This window comes from Oncorhynchus mykiss, chromosome 28, assembly GCF_013265735.2.
Source record: "Oncorhynchus mykiss isolate Arlee chromosome 28, USDA_OmykA_1.1, whole genome shotgun sequence".
In the NCBI taxonomy this organism is placed as follows: domain Eukaryota; kingdom Metazoa; phylum Chordata; class Actinopteri; order Salmoniformes; family Salmonidae; genus Oncorhynchus; species Oncorhynchus mykiss.
Window position 1 is genome coordinate 25365338 of NC_048592.1, and position 21178 is coordinate 25386515.

The following is a 21178-nucleotide window of genomic DNA, read 5'->3' on the forward strand; positions in this document are numbered from 1 at the left end:
TTTTATTATGCTTTTTTTCCACTTCTTAGGAGATAGGACCATATAAAAATCACAAGGAAAAAGTGAGGACAATCACTGAGATACATTTTTTATAGAATTAATTAAAAATGTACTTATTGATAAGATCAAGAGTGGAAGTGAGGGGAAATTCAGGGGAATCGGGTTCTGGGAGTGAATTTACGGTAGTAAAATTGTGCTTTTTAAGGTAAATTCAAGGATTATACATTGGTGGGTTCCCAGAGTGATCCCCCCCCCCATTTCCACGCCTGGCTTAGACATTTTTCTATTGGAAAACTACATTGCTAAAGTTAGTTTATTTGCTTATTTCGGACACCTGCAAACTTGCAGTGTATTTGAGGTTTAGAAAAGGCTTCTAAAATTGGTCATTTCCATTTAGAAATGTCAGACTTGATTTTCCCTAACAAAAAATGTATCAACGCCTATAAAAATGTCAATTTATTATAATCCACATAATAATTTACATTTCCCGTTGCTGCAGGATAATTTTTCTGCTCTAGCAAACTGGCTCAAATTAGGATCCTACATCTGTACTATATAACAGTTCCGAATGTGAAATACTCCAGGTTGTTGACATGCACTATAACATGTATCATATTAGCCACTTCCTCCTCAATGAAAACTTAATCTGTAATCCAGGGACTACAAATGGAAATGAGCCTTTAAGCTAAATTGCACATTTACAGAAGATACATGTGCATTCATTAAAGTCGAGTCAAGTAAGAGTAAAGCAAAGTAAAGTTCAGTGACTTCTAGGAGGAATAATATTATGTGACAGAGTGTGTGTCTAGAGAGCATTCATGACAATCATTAGGGTGGCAGGTGGCCTAGCGGCGGCTAAGAGTGTTGTGCCAGTAACCGGAAGGTCGCTGGTTTGAATATCTGAGCCGACAGGGTGAAAAATCTGTTGATGCAAGGCTCTTACTACTCTATTGATCTATGCATTCTTATCTATCTGAAGAGGGTGGCACTACCCTTTAAAACCATGCAAACCTGCTGCTAGCCAGATAACAATGCACCCATAAGGGATTACAATTACAACAAAAGCACATTAAGGGAACTGTGATATGAAATGAATAATGGCACACCTTACGAAAAAAGATTGCAGTATAATTGCTGTTGTTCTGCAATTACTGCGTCCAAAATACCCCAGTCGACTGCAGTCAGTGTACTTTTACTGCAGTTTCATACTTTTATGTAAGGGACTAATCTGATTGATAATATGTTCCCATATGTCATGTAGTAAAGTATTCGTGGAGTATCAATAACTCTCTTGACGAAATGTCCTGAGCATACGGGTTAGGCTGAAGATCTGTAAGCTATAAAAGCAGATTACTGTTCGAAATCATTCATTTTATATCGACAAAATGGCAATGGACATTTAAACACTTGGTCAAAATACTATTTTCTAACGTGTGTCATTACATATTTATACATGAATTTATCCATATATTTATCCATATGGTACTTACACATAGGGCTATATCAATATCACATGCACAATGAACAAAGTTACCAAGTGTTTGCCTGTAATAATATAAAAGCCTACTTTTCCCCCCCATCTAAAGTGACTGGTGACTCAACGTACTTCCGCATTGTCTTTGTACGCATTGTCTTTGTCTTTGTACGCATTGTCTTTGTACTATTGTACTGTTTGTTGCTACTTGGCTACTTGCCAAATGTTTTCGATGTTTACTCTTAATAACTATTTAATGAATATCTGTATCTAACAAGTTTCCCAATACTTTTTCACCCTGGACGCGTTATCTGGACATAAATCTGCAGGACCTCCTCCAGCCCCCCACCCCCCCCCCCCCCCCCCCCGAGGCAATTTAAGTGTAGGAAAGGATGATAAAGCGTCTGTGACACCAGTAAATACAGGTAGTAGTGCACAGTCCCTGAAGTCCGACAATTTTCTCATGGCTTCTGGAAAGAAATGCTGTCTGCACGCTCAACCGGTGTAGCTCATTCAGCGGATAGAAACTGTCAGCCGATTTCCCCCACTAAGCAACTAGTCGAAGTCAGAGCCCGAGCCTTTGCAGGTCTCTCCACCGGTTATGTGCAATAGTGGTGCACGGGTCAGCTGTTTGTTCACCCGCAATCACTAATAACCCATCCGCAACCGCCCGACTGCATTTGATAAAGTGAAAATCTGAGGCCCGTACCCAACCCTAACACGCAAATATAGAAAATGCGCTATAAGCGAAAGTCAAAGACAGCAGAACGATAGAGATGATTCTGCTTCTAATTCCCGACACATTGGTAGGCTATGTGTTAGTAAACTTGTCTATACTTAGATACATGTAGTTTTTCTTTTGCCATTATATGTTGCTCTAGAAGACTAAATAAACCCTTTATCCACAGAATAATGTAATAGATCGATAGAATGAATGCTTTAATTAATCTAGTTGACATTGGGACAGTTTTCTCTCTTATCTTTCGCGGAGCAAAGGCGTTTCGGGACTGGGGAGAAAAAGAAAGCTGTGAAAACGACCCAACGTGTTTCTGATAAGATTTCAGTTCGGCTTCAACGCATATTTTCTGTTTATTTATTTTTTATTTAACCTTTATTTAACTAGGCAAGTCAGTTAATAACAATTTCTTATTTTATGTGTAGGAAAAATGTGATTGAAATACAATCAGCTTTAATGTTGCTTTTCTAACTGAGCATTACCTTCTATCAAGATGCAGAAATAAATGAATCATATTTCTCCACTCCTGTTCCCAAATCCACATTTTGCCTGCATTTGGTGTATCAATTTACTACAATAAATGCTTAATTCTGCCGGAGTTATTATTAATGTGAGAGGTTATAGACCTACAGTCAGTGTCCAGATTTCCGTTTCCATTCAACCCATCTAAACAGTAGGTTACAGCTCCCTTGATGTGCTATAGGCCTATTTGAAGTCCTGTCTTGTGACTATTGAATTTGTATTGCGCCTCACAATCATCACACATACAGTTGAAGTCGGAAGTTTACATACACTTAGCTGTACTTAGGTAGAACAAAATCACTTCCATAGTTAGTCTTGCATAGTTTGTTTTGTTTTGGTATGTTGCACTAAAAGTGGCTAATATTGCGTTGATTCGATCACAATTCCCACAGTAAAAGGAAACTTTGATAGTGTTGACTAACGGGGAAAACTCTAGAAAGTTGAGTGAAGTTCGATCTCGTTCTTCTCTGTGCGTGCTCATATTTCTTCTGCTGGCATTCCCGGGGGAGATTCCCACACACGCGCAGTTTAGAAGGAACATTAGGTAAGGGGTCTGAGCCATTGAAGCCTCCCACCATTAGCTCTGACAAATTGAAAACCCTAGTCAATGGCGACTCTTCTACCCGCAATATTAGGCTTAAAAAAAATAATCCAGCGATCATACACTGTTTACCAGGGTGCAGGGCTACTGACGTAAAAGCTAATCTGAAGATGGTGCTGGCTGAGGCTAAAACTGGCGCGTGTAGATGGTATAGGGATGTTGTGGGAGGTCCAGTGTAAACACAAACTCACTTCCTTGACAACTTCCTTTACAACAGCTCTGCGCTGCTCTGCGAAGTGCAAGAAGTATGAACGCCCTGACAGAGGACATATGTTGTAAATGTTGCATGGCCAATGCAGATGTCGGATTGACCATACAAAGCCTTCAATTTAGCAAGAAAGATGTGTTGGCATCGAGCAATTGTCTTTGGCCCCCTCCCGGTTAGGGGGAGTGATGAGCTCTACATCAGATTTACACAACTCAATCGGTGGTTGAAAACTGTTTTCTGCCCATCCCAAAATATAGAATTTATAGATAACTGGCCCTCTTTCTGGGACTCCCCCACAAACGGGACCAAGCCTGACCTACTGAGGAGAGACAGACTCAATCCATCTGGAGGGGTGATCTCATCTTATCTATCACCATACACAGGGCTCTAACTCCTCTAGCTCTACAATGAGATAGGGTGCAGGCCAGGCAGCAGGCTGTTAGCCAGCTTTCCAGCTTAGTGGTGTATGCCAGTAGCACAGTCAGTATAGTCAGCTCAGCTTTCCCCATTGAGATTGTGTCTGTGTCTCAATCTAGTTCGGGCAAAACTAAACATGCCGGTGTTCGCCTTAGCAATCTCTCTGGAATAAAGACCTCCTCCATTCCTGTCATTATTAAAATAGACTGTGATAATATCTCACATCTCAAAATAGGACTACTTAATGTTAGATCCCTCACTTCCAAGGCAGCCATAGTCAAATAACTAATCACTGATCATAACCATAGTGATTGGCCTGACTGAAACATGGCTCGAGACTTTCTCTTACTTTCTTAAATGAGGCCTCTCCTCCTGGTTACACTAGTGACCATATCCCCCGCAAATTCCACAAAGGAAGAGGTGTTTCTAACATTTACAACAGCACATTTCAATTTACGAAAAAAAAGACTGCATTTTCGTCTTTTGAGCTTTTAGTCATAAAATCTTTGCAGCCTACTCAATCACTTTTTATAGCTACTGTTTACAGGCCTCCTGGGCCATTATACATCATTCCTCACTGAGTTCCCTGAATTCCTATCGGACCTCGTAGTAATGGCAGATAACGTTCACATTTTTGGTGACTTCAATATTCACATGGAAAAGTCCACAGACCCACTCCAAAAGGCTTTCGGAGCCATCATTGACTCGGGTGGGTTTTGCCACAGTCATACCCTGGATCTAGTTTTGTTCCGTGGAATAAATATCGGGGATCTAAATGTTTACAACCTGATTTGAGGAGAAGAAAAACAATCCTAAATGTGTTTTTGATACTGTCGCAAAGCTAACTAAAAAGCAGCATTCCCCAAGTGAGGATGGCCTTCACTTCAGCAGTGATGAATTCATGAACTTCTTAGACGAAAAGATCATGATCATTAGAAAACAAATTACGGGATCAATGGAGACCCTCAAGTTTTTTTTAATCCTGTATCTCTCGACACATTCACTAAAATAGTCATGGCCTCTAAACCTTCCAGCTGCCTACTGGACCCTATTCCAACTTAATTACTGAAAGAGCTACTTCTGTGCTTGGCCCTCCTATGTGCACCAAACTCACTAAAAGTGGCAGTAATAAAGCCTCTCCTGAAAAAGCCAAACCTTGACACAGAAAATTTAAAAAAGCTATTGGCCTATATCGAACTATCGGCCTATTCATCTCAAATATTTTAGAGAAAGTTGTTGTGCAGTAACTCACTGCCTTCCTGAATACAAATAATGTATACAACACGCTCCAGTCTGGTTTTATACCCCATCATAGGTATTGAGACTGCACTGTGGTAAATTATCTTTTGATGGCGTCAGACCAAGGCTCTGCATCTGTCCTCATGTTCCTTAACCTTAGTGCTGCTTTCAACACCATCAATCACCAAATTATTTTGGAGAGATTGGAAACCTTAATTGGTCTACACGGACAAGTTCTTGCCTGGTTTAGATCTTATCTGTCCGAAATATATCAGTTTGTCTCTGTGGATGGTTTGTCCTCTGACAAATCAATGGTAAGTTTTGGTATTCCAAGGTTTCATTTTAGGACCATTATTGTTTTCACTATATATTCTATCTCTTGATGGTGTAATTTGGAAACATAATGTCAACTTTCACTGCTATGCGGACGACACACAGCTATACATTTCAACGAAACATGTTGAAGCTCCAAAATTTCCTACCCTGCAAGTTTGTGTTTCAGACAGCTTTTTTTTATTCTTCGTAACATTGCAAAAATCTAAAACATTTTGTCCAATAATGATGCAGAAAAGCGAATCTGTGCTTTTGTCGCTTCTAGATTATACTACTGCAATGCTCTACTCTCTGGCTACCCGGATAAAGCATTAAATATACTTCAGTTAGTGCTAAAATTCGGCTGCTAGAATCTTGACCAGAAAGAAAAAATGTGAACATATTACTACCGTCCTAGCCTCTCTACACTGGCTTCCTGTTAAGGCTAGGGCTGATTTTAAGGTTTTACTGCTAACCTACAAAGCATAACATGGACTACGTATCTATGCGATTTGGTCCTGACGTACATACCTACACGTACGCTACGGTCACACAACGCTGGCCTCCTAATAGTCCCTAAAGCAAACAGCTGGAGGCAGGGCTTTCTCCTACAGAGCTAAATTCAGTAAAGACTTAAAAGTCTCTACTTTTAAGACTTTACTGAAGATTCATCACTTCAGTAGGTCCTATGATTAAGTGTAGTCTGGCCCAGGGGTGCGAAAGTGAATGGCAAGACACTGGAGTGACGAAATGTCCTTGCTGTCTCTGCCTGAAAGGCTCCTCTCTCTCCCCGGTCTCCACTGGGATTCTTTGCCTCTGACCCTATTATGGGGGCTGGCTTACTAGTGCTCTTCCAAGCCGTCCCTAGGAGGGGTGCGTCATGTTGTGCCAGGCATTTTCCGCTATACTCGGCTTGAGTGAGTTGAATCACTGACGTGATCTTCCTGTTCTGTTTTGCGGCCTCTCAGGCTCGTGCGGTGACAGAGATCTTCGTGGGCTATACTCAGCCATGTCTCAGGGTAGTAAGTTGGTGGTCTGTTGATATCCCTGTAGTTGTGGGGGCTGTGCTATTGCAAAGTGGGTGGGGTTATATCCTGCCTGGTTGGTCCTGCCACAGTGTCCCCCAACCCCCCCTGTCTCAGCCTCCAGTATCAATGCTGCAATAGTCTATTCCCGGGGGGCTAGGGTCGGTCTGTTTTATCTGGTGAAATTCTCCTGTCTTATCTGGTGTCCTGTGTCAACTTAAGTATGCTCCCTCTAATTATTCTCTCTCTCTCTCTCTCTCTCTCTCTCTCTCTCTCTCTCTCTCTCTCTCTCTCTCTCTCTCTCTCTCTCTCTCTCTCTCTCTCTCTCTCTCTCTCTCTCAATACAAACAAATATTGACACTGTTCTTAACTGCTCCATTGATAACATGTGTGTGTTGGCGTCTCAGAGAGAGAGAGAGTCTGATTTGACTGTATGTACAGTATAAGAATCAATGAAATCTATAATGGTTCTCAACAGATGGATCACAGATTATCTACACATCACTTTTAGGTGTGTCCTCCTCAGGAATTTATCAGAATACATTCCAGCATCTTAATGGGGCCTGGCTGCATTTTTCTGTAGTTTGGAGCCTAATGGTTGCTAAGGCATGCCAACATATTGTTGGTTGTAAGGAACAGTAGCATGTTAAAATAGTACAGCAAGAGAGCATGATATTTTAAATCTAGAACATTCTCGTTTGACTGTGTTCTACCTGCATGAGACCACTTAGATCTGTTGGTCATTGGAACCACGTAACAATTTAGTTTCTATTTTGTAATTATGATATTGTCAATATAGCCAATTAATTATTCACCTCCTATTTTACTACTGGATTTGGGCCATGGATTGACGGTAAAACGGACAAATCTTGCCCTTTGCCCAGTCTTAATGCCTTGGAAGGGTGTTGGCTGTCAATCGATATGGGTCTTGAACCGTCTTCTCAGTCTCTTTATCAAGTTATAAAGTCGACCTAGCAAATCAGGTGGAGGGCACTCTGATGACTGTATGACGCAAATTCTCATGCATGAAGTGTGGACCAGACTGGAAATAAGGATAATTGATTATTGTTATTATTATTGTTATTGGTGTCAGGAAGTGAGCCACTAATGTGAGCTACATTTCTTATCCATTACTAATTGGTGCAGCACAGAAATGTAAGGAAAGCTTTGACTGTACAGATACAGTATGTTTCTGCTGCGTGGTATGGTTTTAGATGGGGTTACAGTCTTTGAAATATAATTGTGAGGTATGCGTACCGAAATTATTTGTATTAATTATACTGTCTCTGATTAATTAGTCCCTCTAGCAAACATTCATAGTTTCTGATATGAAATTAAATGAAAGCTCAAAAGTACATACTGTTTTTATAATATCTTACAAATTATTCTGCCCATTAATCTGAATCTATTCCTCTGAATAAAAATGTTTAAGATACAATTACTGTTATGTAAGTGTGAAACTGAATATCGAATCAATTGATAACCCAAAATGAAGTCTCATCATGATCATATTGATCAGTTAATTTGTGTTTACATTTTGTAATTTTAGTGCACTATTTTTGTATTAGGGCTGGATTCAATCCATCGAGGAATATCAGCGTTACAACTCAATAGAAATGTAATGGCAATGGCGTTCATTCCCGGTTAACACTGCATGCTCAATTGGAAATTACCTATACATTTTAACGTGGATCTTCTGCAATATTTCTGCAATACGGATTGAATCCAGCCCTTAATCGTGATTAATCGCATTGTCTGAAAACATAAAAAATACTGAAAACCTTGTAAATGCATAATCTAAAAACAACAATGTGATGTCAGAAGATAGAACAGTGCACTCCAGTAAGACGAGGGGTGGGGGGTGGGGGGGGGGGGGGGGTGGGGGGGGTCTGTGCATATTTGTAAACAACAGCTGGTGTACGAAATCTAAACAAGTCTCTAGATTTTGCTCGCCTGAAGTAGAGTATATTGTGCTAAATTGCTGCCACACTACTTGCCTAGAAAGTTTTCAGCTATACTTTTCGTGGCTGTTTATTTACCACCACAGACAGATGCTGGCACTAAGACCGCACTCAGTCAGCTGTATAAGGAAGTAAGCAAACAGGAAACCACTCACCCAGTGGCGGCACTCCTAGTGGCTGGAGACTTTAATGCAGGGAAACTTAAATCAGTTCTACCAAATTTCTATCAACAGGTTAAATGTGCAACCAGAGGGAAAAAAAATTCTAGATCACCTGTACTCCACACACAGAGACGCGTACAAAGCTCTCCCTCACCCTCCATTTGGTAAATCCGACCACAACTGTATTCTCCTGATTCCTGCTTACAAGCTACAATTAGAGCAGGAAGCACCAGTGACTCTGTCTATAAAAAAGTGGTCAGATAAAGCAGATGCTAAACTACAGTACTGTTTTGCTATCACAGACTGGAACATGTTCCAGGATTCTTCCGATGGCATTGAGGAGTACACCACATCAGTCACTGGCTTTATCAATAAGTGCATCGAGGACGTCGTCCCCACAGTGACTGTACGTACATACCCCAACCAGAAGCCATGGATTACAAGCAACATTCGCACTGAGCTAAAGGGTAGAGCTGCCGCTTTCAAGGTCCGGAACTCTAACCCGAAGGCTTACAAGAAATCCTGGTATGCCCTGCGACGAACCATCAAACAGGCAAAACATCAATACAGGGCTAAGACTGAATTACACTACACCGGCTTTGACACTCGTCTTATGTGACAGGGCTTGCAAACTATTACAGACTACAAAGGGAAGCACAGCCGCGAGCTGCCCAGTGACATGAGCCTACCAGACGAGTTAAATCACTTCTATGCTTGTTTCGAGGCAAACAAAACTGAGGCATACATGAGAGCATCAGCTGTTCTGGATGACTGTGTGATCACGCTCTCCGTAGCTGACATGAGTAAGGCGTTTAAACAGGTCAACATACACAAGGCTGCGGGGCCAGACGGATTACCAGGACGTGTGCTCCGGGCATGTGCTGACCAACTGGCAGGTGTCTTCACTGATATTTTCAACATGTCCCTAATTGAGTCTGTAATACCAACATGTTTCAAGCAGACCACCACAGTCTCTGTTCCCAAGAGCACAAAGACAACCTGCCTAAATGACTACAGACCCGTAGCACTCATGTCTGTAGCCATGAAGTGCTTTTTAAGGTTGGTAATGGCTCACATCAACACCATTATCCCAGAAACCCTAGACCCATTCCAATTTGCATACCGCCCAAACAGATCCACAGATGATGCAATCTCTATTGCACTTCACACGGCTCTTTCCCACCTGGACAAAATTAACACTTATGTGAGAATGCTATTCATTGACTACAGCTCAGCTCACCATAGTACCCTCAAAGCTCATCACTAAGCTAAGGATCCTGGGACTAAACACCTCCCTCTGCAACTGGATCCTGGACTTCCTGACAGGCCGCCCCCAGGTGGAGAGGGTAGGTAGCAACACATCTGCCATGCTGATCCTCGGAGCTCCACAGGGGTGCATGCTCAGTCCCCTCCTGTATTCCCTGTTCACCCACGACTGCATGGCAAGGCACGACTCCAACACCAGTATGCCTGATCACCGACAACGACGAGACAGCCTATAGGGAGGAGGTCAGAGACCTGGCCGGGTGGTGCCAGAATAACAACCTATCCCTCAATGTAACCAAGACTAAGGAGATGATTGTGGATTACAGGAAAAGGAGGACCGAGCACGCCCCCATTCTCATCGACGGGGCTGTAGTGGAGCAGGTTGAGAGCTTCAAGTTCCTTGGTGTCCACATCAACAACAAACTAGAATGGTCCAAACACACCAAGACATTCGTGCAGAGGGCACGACAAAGCCTATTCCCCCTCAGGAAACTACAAAGATTTGGCATGGGTCCTGAGATCCTCAAAAGGTTCTACAACTGTAACTTCGAGAGCATCCTGATTGGTTGCATCACTGCCTGGTACGGCAATTGCTCGGCCTCTGACCGCAAGGTGTTTATCTTATATGCATAGTCACTTTAACTATACACTCATGTACATGCTACCTCAATTGGGCCGACCAACCAGTGCTCCCGCACATTGGCTAACCGGGCTATCTGCATTAGAGGTTAATTAAAGATTTATTAGGGCCGATTTCAAGTTTTCATAACAATTGGTAATCTGCATTTTTGGACACCGATCATGGCCGATTACATTGCACTCCACGAGGAGACTGCGTGGCAGACTGACTACCTGTTATGTGAGTGCAGCAAGGAGCCAAGGTAAGGTGCTAGCTAGCATTAAACCTATCTTATAAAAAACAATCAATCTTAACATAATCACTAGTTAACTACACATGGTTGATGATATTACTAGTTTATCTAGCTTGTCCTGCGTTGCATATAATCGTTGCGGTGCCTGTTAATTTATCATTGAATCATAGCCTACTTCGCCAAACGGGTGATTTAACAAGCGCATTCGCGAAAAAAGCACTGCCGTTGCACCAATGTGTACCTAACCAAAACATCAACGCCTTTCTTAAAATCAATACACAAGTATATATTTTTAAACCTGCATATTTAGTTAAGATTGCCTGCTAATATTAATTTATTTTAACTAGGGAAATTGTGTCACTTCTCTTGCGTTCTGTGCAACAGAGTCAGGTTATATGCAGCAGTTTGGGCCGCCTGGCTCGTTGCGAACTGTTTGAAGACTACTTGTTCCTAACAAAGACAGCCAACTTTGCCAAACGGGGGATGATTTAACTAAAGCACAATCGTTGCACGAATGTACCTAACCATAACCATCAATGACTTTCTTAAAATCAATACACAGAAGTGTACATATCTAGTTAAAAGAAATCCAGGTTAGCAGGCAATATTAAACTAGGGAAATTGTGTCACTTCTCTTGCGTCCAGTGCATGTAGAGTCAAGGTATATGCAACAGTTTGGGCCGCCTGGCTCGTTGCGAACTAATTTGCCAGAATTGTACGTAATTATGACATAACATTGAAGGTTGTGCAATGTAACAGCAATATTTAGACTTATGGATGCCACCGTTAGATAAAATACGGAACGGTTCCGCATTTCACTGAAAGAATAAAGGTTTTGTTTTCGAAATGATAGTTTCCGGATTTGACCATAAGGCTCGTATTTCTGTGTTATGTTATAATTAAGTCTATGATTTCAAATGTGATAGAGCAGTCTGACTGAGTGATGGTAGGCAGCAGCAGGCTCGTAAGCATTAATTCAAACAGCACTTTTGTGCGTTTGCCAGCAGCTCTTTGCTGTGCTTCAAGCATTGAGCTGTTTATGACTTCAAGCCTATCAACTCCCGAGATTAGGCTGGTGTAACCGATGTGAAATGGCTAGCTAGTTAGCGGGGTGCGCGCTAATAGCGTTTCAATCGGTGACGTCACTCGCTCTAAGACCTTGAAGTAGTTGTTCCCCTTGCTCTGCAAGGGCCGCGGCTTTTGTGGAGAGATGGGTAACGATGGTTCGAGTGTGGCTGTTGTCGGCGAGGAGAGGGACGGAAGCTATACTGTTACACTGGCAATACTAAAGTGCCTATAAGAACAGCCAATGTATATGAATGTATATGTATATGAAATACAAATGGTATAGAGAGAAATAGTCCTATAAATACTATATTAACTACAACCTAAAACTTCTTACCTGGGAATATTGAAGACTCATGTTAAAAGGAACCAACAGCTTTCATATGTTCTCATGTTCTGAGCAAGGAACTGAAACGTTAGCTTTCTTACATGGCACATAATGCACTTTTACTTTCTTCTCCAACTGTTTTTTTGCATTATTTAAACCAAATTTAACGTTTCATTATTTATGAGGCTAAATTGATTTTATTGATGTATTATATTAAGTTAAAATAAAAGTGTTCATTCAGTATTGTTGTAATTGTCATTATTACAAAAAAAATAAAAAAATAAAATAAAAATAAATTGTCCGATTAATCGGCATCGGCTTTTTTTGGTCCATCGGCTTTTTTTGGTCCTCCAATAATCGGTATCGGCGTTGAAAAATCATAATCGGTCGACTTCTAATCTGCATTGTGTCCCGCACCCCGCACCCACCACCCGCCAACCCCTCTTTTACGCACCTGCTACTCTCTGTTCATCATGTATGCATAGTCACTTTAACCATATCTACATGTACATACTACCTCGCTACTTTTTATAGCCACGCTACTGTCTTTAGCCTGTCTTTTTACTGTTATTTCTTTACTTACCTATTGTTCACCTAATACCTTTTTTGCACTATTGGTTAGAGCCTGTAAGTAATGATTTCACTGTAAGGTCTATCTCCACCTGTTGTATTTGGCGCACATGACAAATACACTTTGATTTGATTTACCTGTTCCTCATTGGTGACAATGTGTCAACCCAGGCTTAAAGTAGAACACCCGAGCAGGCATTGGAATGTGGCTTTTCAAACACACATAAATGGAACGCACAAGATATTGAAACAGAACGATAAGAGTACCACATGTCTCGTTCCTTTACAAGGCACCCTAAGGCCACACAACATGCTGTTCAATGTAATGGGACCTTATATAAGTCTATGAATTGGACCCACTTGAGATGCAATATATAATTTAACATATTCCACTCAGTCAATAAAAATCAAAACAACAGAAAACAGGTGCTAGTAGAAATAGGAGGGAGGGAAGCACTACTAAGGTACACAATAGTACATTTTACCTTTGGTAAAAGGGGTAAATTGGTCATCAAAAAGAAAGGAGGACCAAGACACTCTTCATATAATTAATTAAAATGCCTTTATTAGTATGGCATGTTCAATAGAAACAAAGTTTTTAAAAACTGACGCGTTTCGGCTGCATGGCCTTCATCAGGGAGTACAAAAAAAAAGGAATACAATGTCCTCTTTTGAACAGCTTTTCCAATTAACCCTAATTTAAAGAAGGAGTGGTTACAAAATGTATTGGACACACCTAGTAAGCAATAATATACACATTAAAAGGCGAAATGCTGTAGCTATGTTATCATAAAGATACAACTCCAAGCTAGAAGTATCAGACCACTTAGAAAGGTAGTTCTAACCTTAAATATGACTGGGAGAAGTGTCAAGAATAAGAAAGCAATATATTCCCTAGTACACTAGAACACAGCAAAACATGAACAACAACAGTCTAAACATAGCTGAGGGCAATTGAGCAAAATGTCCACTAGATGACAGCAAATGGACCTATCACGACCCTTCAGGAAGGGTGAGAAATCCATATCTTCATTTAAACCAGGGTATTTAGTGGCCTGTAGTTTGTAAATCCCAAAACTTTCCATTTGATTTAACTGTTTAAGACGGTCCCCTTTTCTAATAGAGGCTGGAACATGATCAATACCCATAGCTTGTAGAGAGGCAGGGTTGCCATGGTGTAAGGACTTGTAGTGCCTTGCCATGGGGTCGTCTTCATTTCCTACCCGTATGGCATACTTGTGTTCTGCTAAGTGGTCTTGAAGGTGTCGCTTTGTCCGTCCAATGTAGAACACCTTGCACTGTGGACATACCAATGTAGAACACCTTGCACTGTGGACATTCCAATCTATAGATGACATGAGTGGTTTTGCAGTTAATGAAATGCTTGACGTAATACTTCATTTTGGAATTTGTGTCAACAAAATACTTCTTCTGTGCAATATTCTGCAATGGTTACAATGGTTACATTTAAAAGAGCCCTTGGGTTTGTGGTCAAGACAAGTTTTTTGAGAGTCACCCGGAAGATAACTGTGGACTAATTTGTAATTTAGGGTAGGACATCTCTTAAAGCTTATGACTGGTGGCTCAGGAAAGACTTGGCGTAGAAGCGTATCACTTTGGATGATTCCCCAATTATTTTTAATGATTCTTTTAATGTTCTCTGCTTCAGTGCTATATTTTGTAACAAAATACACTCTCTCCGATGTATCACAAGGCATTCCCCTTCGCAACAAGTTCTCTCTGTCAAGTAATCCAGCCCTTATACCTGCATCTTTCAGGACCTGAACGCTGTAGCCTTGATTCAAGAAGCGATTCTCCAATTCAGCAGATTTGACACTGTAGTCTGTTTCCTGATCGCAAATTCTGCGGACACTTTGGAATTGGCCATATGAAATATTCTCTTTTAGCCTTTTGGGGTGAAAGCTGTCTGCCCTCAGAATGGTATTCCCATCTGTAGGCTTCCTAAAGATTGATGTGTGCAAACAACCTTTGTCATTTTTACTAATGTCGAGGTCCAAAACATTTATGTTATCCTTGCTGTACTCCACAGCTAGTTTAATGTTAGGGTTAATGTTGAAAACAGGTGCTATTCATAGGTAGTGGATGGCGTGACTTTCCCCACTTTCCCTTATAAAATGTAAAGTGCTCTTTGCATTTATATACTGTATATAAGAAATTACTCATCCAAACCATACAGAATGTATTTGTCTGAGCTGAAGGCACCATTATACAGTCGTTTATCTGGTTCTCTGGGGTCTATTTCTAGTGAATTTTCACCTGTGTCAACATAATAAGTCTGTGTGCCCTCCCCCTTCTTTCTATCATCTCCTCTCTCTAAAACTCCAAGCCCATTAATGGACACACCTCCGCCCTATCTCTCTCCTCTCTCCCCCCCTGATGAGGCGAAGACCCAAAAGGTCACCTCTGTTAAGAAATCAATCCAGACAGCATACTTTCATCTGGGGATAGGTCAAGCGTGGCATATGGATATCTTCAACCCTCTTCTCTCTTCGCTGACTCCAGTCTCCAGAGGGCTCGGGACACCCACTCCTACAGAACACTGCCAGGTCAAGGTCACGAGTGATGGATAACAGTGGGTTCTCTAGGGCAGACGTTGAGCTCTCCCTCATGTCACAGACATTACTAGTTGGCTCTATTGACTTTTTGTTTCTCTCTTATTCTCGTCCCTATTCCCTATGTCTAAGACAAAATAGTGGAATAAATGGAGACGTTTGGGAAGACTTAAAAGCAGTATGTTGATAGCTTTGTTTCTCCTGTTTTGTCTACATCTTTTTCTGGATATTATGATTCACAAATGTAGAATTCCTTAAAACTCCCAAAGCTCTTAGTAAAAGAGCCCAATATTGACACGTGAGGGCTTGTGCTCCTTACTATACACTACGAGAGGCAAATATTTGCACCCAGGCACCAGCAGATTTATGTTTGAGCCTAGCATAACTGCTAAAGTGGATCCATAGCATTATGGTTGGAGCCCTTTTCTGCAGTCAAATTACCAAACGCCTTCTAGTGGCCTCATGGGTGGAATGTTATTAACATTTTTCTTAATTTCATACTTAATAAACATCATTTAAAAATTCACGCTGAAAATCAAGTGTTTATATGTCAAATTGTTTTGTTATATTTCAGTCTTCCGTGATGTGTATAAAGTGTAATATTGGGATGCAAATTCAAATTTGAACATGTTTCAACTCTGTATCTGACATGGTACAGGTGTCTTCTTTTTTTAAGCCATAATCATATGTGTGAGGGGTATACTTTGTTTCAAAGTATACTATATATAAAAAAGTATGTGGACATCTCTTCAAATTAGTATTTTTGGCTATTTCAGCAACTGCCATTGCTGACAGGTATAGAAAATCAAGCACACAGCCAAGCAATCTCCATAGGTAAAACTTTGGCAGTAGAATAGCCTACTGAAGAGCTCAGTGACTTTCTATGTGGCACCGTCATAGGATGCTACCTTTCCAACAAGTCAATTCATCAAATTTCTGCCCTGCTAGAGCTGCCCCGGTCAACTATAACGTGCTGTTATTGTGAAGTGGAAATGTCTAGGAGCAACAACGGCTCAGCCGCAAAGTGGTAGGCCACACTAGCTCACAGCTCACGCATCTCCTCGGTTGCAACGCTGACTACCGAGTTCCAAACTGCGTCTGGAAGCAATGCCAGCACAAGAACTGATGGTCGGGAGCTTCATGCAATGGGTTTCCATGGCCGAGCAGCCGCACACAAGCCTAAGATCACCATGAGCAATCCCAAGCGTCGTCTGGAGTGGTGTAAAGCTCGCTGCCATTGGACTCTGGAGCAGTGGAAATATATTCTCTGGAGTGATTAATCACACTTCACCATCTGGCAGTCCGACGGACAAATCTGGGTTTGGTAGATGCCAGGAGAACGCTACCTGCCCCAATGCATAGTGCCAACTGTAAAGTTTGGCGGAGGATTAATAGTCTGGGGCTGTTTTTCATGGTTCAGGCTCCTTAGTTCCAGTGAAGGGAAATCTTAACGCTACATCATACAATGACATTCTAGATGATTCTGTGCTTCCAACTTGGGGAAGGCCCTTTCCTGTTTCAGCATGTCAATGCCCTTGTGCACAAAGCAAGGTCCATACAGAAATGGTTTGTGTGGAAGAGATCAGTGTGGAAGAACTTGATTGGCCTGCACATTGCCCTGACCTCAACCCCATCGAACACCTTTGGGATGAATTGGAATGCCGATTGCGAGCCAGACCTAATCATCCATCATCAGTGCCAGACCTCACTAATGCTCTTGTGGCTGAATGGAAGCAAGTCCCCTCAGCAATGTTCCAACATCTAGTGGAAAGCCTTGCAAGGAGAGTGGAGGCTGTTTTAGCAGAAAAGGGTCGACCAACTCCATATTAATGCCCATGATTTTAGAATGAGATGTCTGACGAGCAGGTGTCCACATACTTTTTGTCATACAGTATAGAGTAGATTTGTCTACCAAGAAACACTGTGTGACCCTAATTTATTTTATTTATTTTTTATTTCACCTTTATTTAGCCAGGTAGGCTAGTTGAGAACAAGTTCTCATTTGCAACTACGTCCTGGCCAAGATAAAGCATAGCAATTCGACACAACAACAACACAGAGTTACACATGGAATAAACAAAACATACAGTCAATAATACAGTAGAAAAAAAGAAAACAAAAGTCTATATACAGTGAGTGCAAATGAGGTAAGATAAGGGAGTTAAGGCAATACATAGGCCATGGTGGCAAAATTATTACAATATGGCAATTAAACACTGGAATGGTAGATGTGCAGAAGATGAATGTGCAAGTAGAGATACTGGGGTGCAAAGGAGCAAGATAAATAAATAAACACAGTATGGGGATGAGGTAGATAGATGGACTGTTTATTTAGCCCCCTACAGTAAAAGTTTAAAGTTACTGCAACATTTATAAGGACATATTGCAGAACTCACCATTTAATATCCTTCTACTACTGCAGAAATGGCCTATTTTTCAATGAAAGACTCATTTTGAAAAAAAGAGAGCAGTTGCTCATATCAGAAAACACTGCCCAGGGAGGATGACAGACTGCACCTCTCTAGAATGTAGAAGTGTAGACCAAGTCAACTAATCACAAAACAGTTTAAATCGGCGGTAACATAAATAAAGTCAGACTATTCAATAATTACAAATGAAAAGTCATTAAGCTTTTAACTTATTTTATTGACTATTCATCTTACTATTAGACAAGACAATTGTATTCTATTCCACAGGTCTGACTGTGTCAACAGTTTGAAGTGCCGAAGGTGAATACGTTATTTGACGGTTATAAAGCATTACAAACTGGGTGGTTCGAGCTATGAAGACTGTATACCACGGGTATGACAAAACATTTGTTTTTACGGCTTTAATTATGTTGGTAACCACTTATAATAGCAATAAGGCAAATCGAGGTTAATTATGTTGGTAACCACTTATAATAGAAATAAGGCAACTCGGGGGTTTGTGGTGTATGGCCAATATACCACAGTTAAGGGCTGTATCCAGGCACTCCGCGTTGCGTCGTGCTAAGAACAGTCCTTTGCTGTGGTATATTGGCCATATACCACACCTCCTCGTGCCTTATTGCTTAAATAAAGCTCTAGAACACATTGATTTTCATTCAATAATAATATATAGCCTGGTAAGAGCCAGTTTCCTATTAATGGCACATTAATAGGAAACTGGCTCTTACCAGCTGGTCATCAGCCAAAACACCTCTTCTCTTCCAAATAGGTCATAACATACCCTTTCTCCTCCCTAGTGACTTAGCACTCCATTGGCACTTTTCCATTGAATTCTAAGGTGATTCTAAGGCGTTCGGCTCATGGCACTTCATTTCACAATCAGCGCTTTACCTCATCACCCCTTCCCAGTTGAACAGGTAATGTAATGAATACAGGTACAGTGGTTCAGCACTGCCTATCAGGGAGACATGATCAATACAGTAGTAGTGTTTAACTGTCTTTTTTAAACACTGAGCTTCTCTCTGAGGAGGAGTAGAGGAGAGGGGCCCCTCAGGGCTCTGTCTCGAGTCTTCTTCTGTTCATCATGCTCAACACAATGTAATGTATTCCCCTTCTCCACTAGCCTAGCATGCATGAATAGGAAATACAGCCCGCCAAGCAAGCCCTTTTTTAAGGTGCTAAAGCGTGATAGGATAGTATGTGTGGTGTGGACCGAAGGTTATGGTGTGTTCTAGTCACATGCATCCTTATTTGTGTGGATGTGTACCTGCTTGTGCATGTATGTGTGTGTATGTGTGTTTGTGTCTCTATGCATACATTTTTTCACTGTGTTTTCATATTTCTCTCTGTTTGCTGACTATATCACGTGGATTCTAGAATGACTCACCAGCGGAGGGTTTTTTGGAGGTCATTCTATCATTTAGCCAGAGGGTGGTGCTCTTTCTCTCTCAGAAAGAAAACAATCCGAGACATGAGACTGCAAAAGTTCTCAGTCTGGCAGTGGGAATTATCCCACTGACAACAAAATGGAAACAAACCTTAAATGATCTGTCCCTGCTACTGTAGAGATGCATAGTGACAAACTTAATGTGTTGAATAAATATACACGTCTTACAACGGTGCCTTTCAACTGGAATGAGGGTATAGTACTTTAGCTACATTATAAACTTTAGAAACATGCAATCTGCAGAGGAAGAGTTTAACTCAGCAAGACCCTTCATGCCAATAATCGCATATTTAAACCAATGAAAGAAATATGAAATTCATTATAAAACCAATTGATATTGGTTTATGTTTGGGTTAAATCTGATAAGGAATTGAATATACTGCGTTCAGTGATTTCCCTGATAATCCCTATGCTCCCTAGCAAAATACCATGGCAGAGACCACCCAGTGTCCTATGTGTCCCTCAACTAGCATTAAACTGCACTCCATTATACACAACAATGACACGCACCATCTCATTACCACACACTGTCCCATCAGCACTTCTAATTGTTTTGCTAATCATTTTCAGTTTGATTGTCATCCCTATTTTCTATCAGAGAGGGGTTCTGATGGAAAATGGAGACCCCGCCCCAAAGGGAAACGGAAGGGGTTAGAGGGTCACAGCGGCAATATTTGTGGCCCATTGCCATGAGAAAAGGGAAACCAATGGAGCACAAAGAGAGACAGAGAGAGAGAGAGAGAGAGAGGAGGGAAGAGGGGGCAGAAGAGAAATAGACACAGATACAGAGACAGAGACAGCGAGAGCCCCAGAGTCCGATACCTATGCTGAGATGGACGGAGGTTGTGTGTTGGAGAGGAACATAAAGCTATAGACCTTTTTGTTCTTCCCCACCAAGGTTGATGTTTACAGGTAGTGCAGCGGTGAGTAGAGTCAGTGGTGTTAGTGTTGTAACCTTCAAAGGCCAAGGATGGAGGCTGTGTTAATTCACAATCAGTTTATAGGTCAGCACTCACACACTGATGCTGAGAGTAGCTGCAGTTCACTGAGCTAACTGACTGAAATCATTCTGAAGTGGACTCACCTGCTGTCTCCAAATACACACTAAACAAGCAAGCAAACAGGCACTCACTCAGAACCTGCTTAGTGTCCCTGGCTCTACTCAAAGCTCAAAGGGTACTGAAAGAGGGGTGGCTTGTAGCCTCGAGGTGAAAGTGCTGAACCAGTAACTGAAGGTTTACTGGTTCAAATCCTGAAGCTGACAAGCTGTGCCCTTGAGCAAGGCGTTTAACCCCAATTGCTCCAGGGGTGCTGGACAATTGTGACCCCACTCCCTGTGGGTGTTTCAGGTGGAGTTGGGATATGCAAAAAACACACAGGATCAATTATTGTTGTAAATATCTAGACTTGCGGTGAATGCTTTCAAAAAGTTTTTTTTGTTTGTGTCTGGATGACGTGCTCTGCGTCACACCCCCTCAGTCCTATTTCAGCGTGAGATGCTTCAGATGTAGTCTAACGTAACGTGGCGATGTTAGAAGGATGACATAAGCCTCATGAATGTTAAATGTGCCTGCCCGCAGAGCGAGCAGAGAGAGCAGAGAGGCCAAGTACTGTGAGGACTCGGCGTTACTTAGATCGCTCGGAGAAGAAACACACTCATTATTTATTCATAGACCAGGGTATAAGCACAGCGGGAGCAGTGATGTCATCAACTCTCCTGAGCTCCTTTCCGGGTGCATAGTTAGAGCTTCTGACTGACTGATTCATACTTCTTAAAGACTATATATATCACCTGAATACACACCTACGTCTTTGACTAATGTTGTTTTTCTCCTAATGTGTTTGGATTTTGTGGTATGTCTTTGGGTGGTGATGTACTGTCTTGCCTACAATAGTCAGCAGGTCTTTGAGTGTGTGTGTTTGCTCTGCATTGATGTTATTGTCATTATTCTAGTTTGTCCTATTGTGCAGT

At 41.5% G+C, this 21178-nt stretch overlaps 1 protein-coding gene across 1 annotated transcript in view; it reads right to left on the reverse strand.

The window, feature by feature from the left end:
* The window catches only part of LOC110508789 (zonadhesin-like), a 67883-nt gene that overhangs the window by 20888 nt on the left and 25817 nt on the right, over positions 1-21178 (reverse strand). The window lies entirely within an intron of this gene.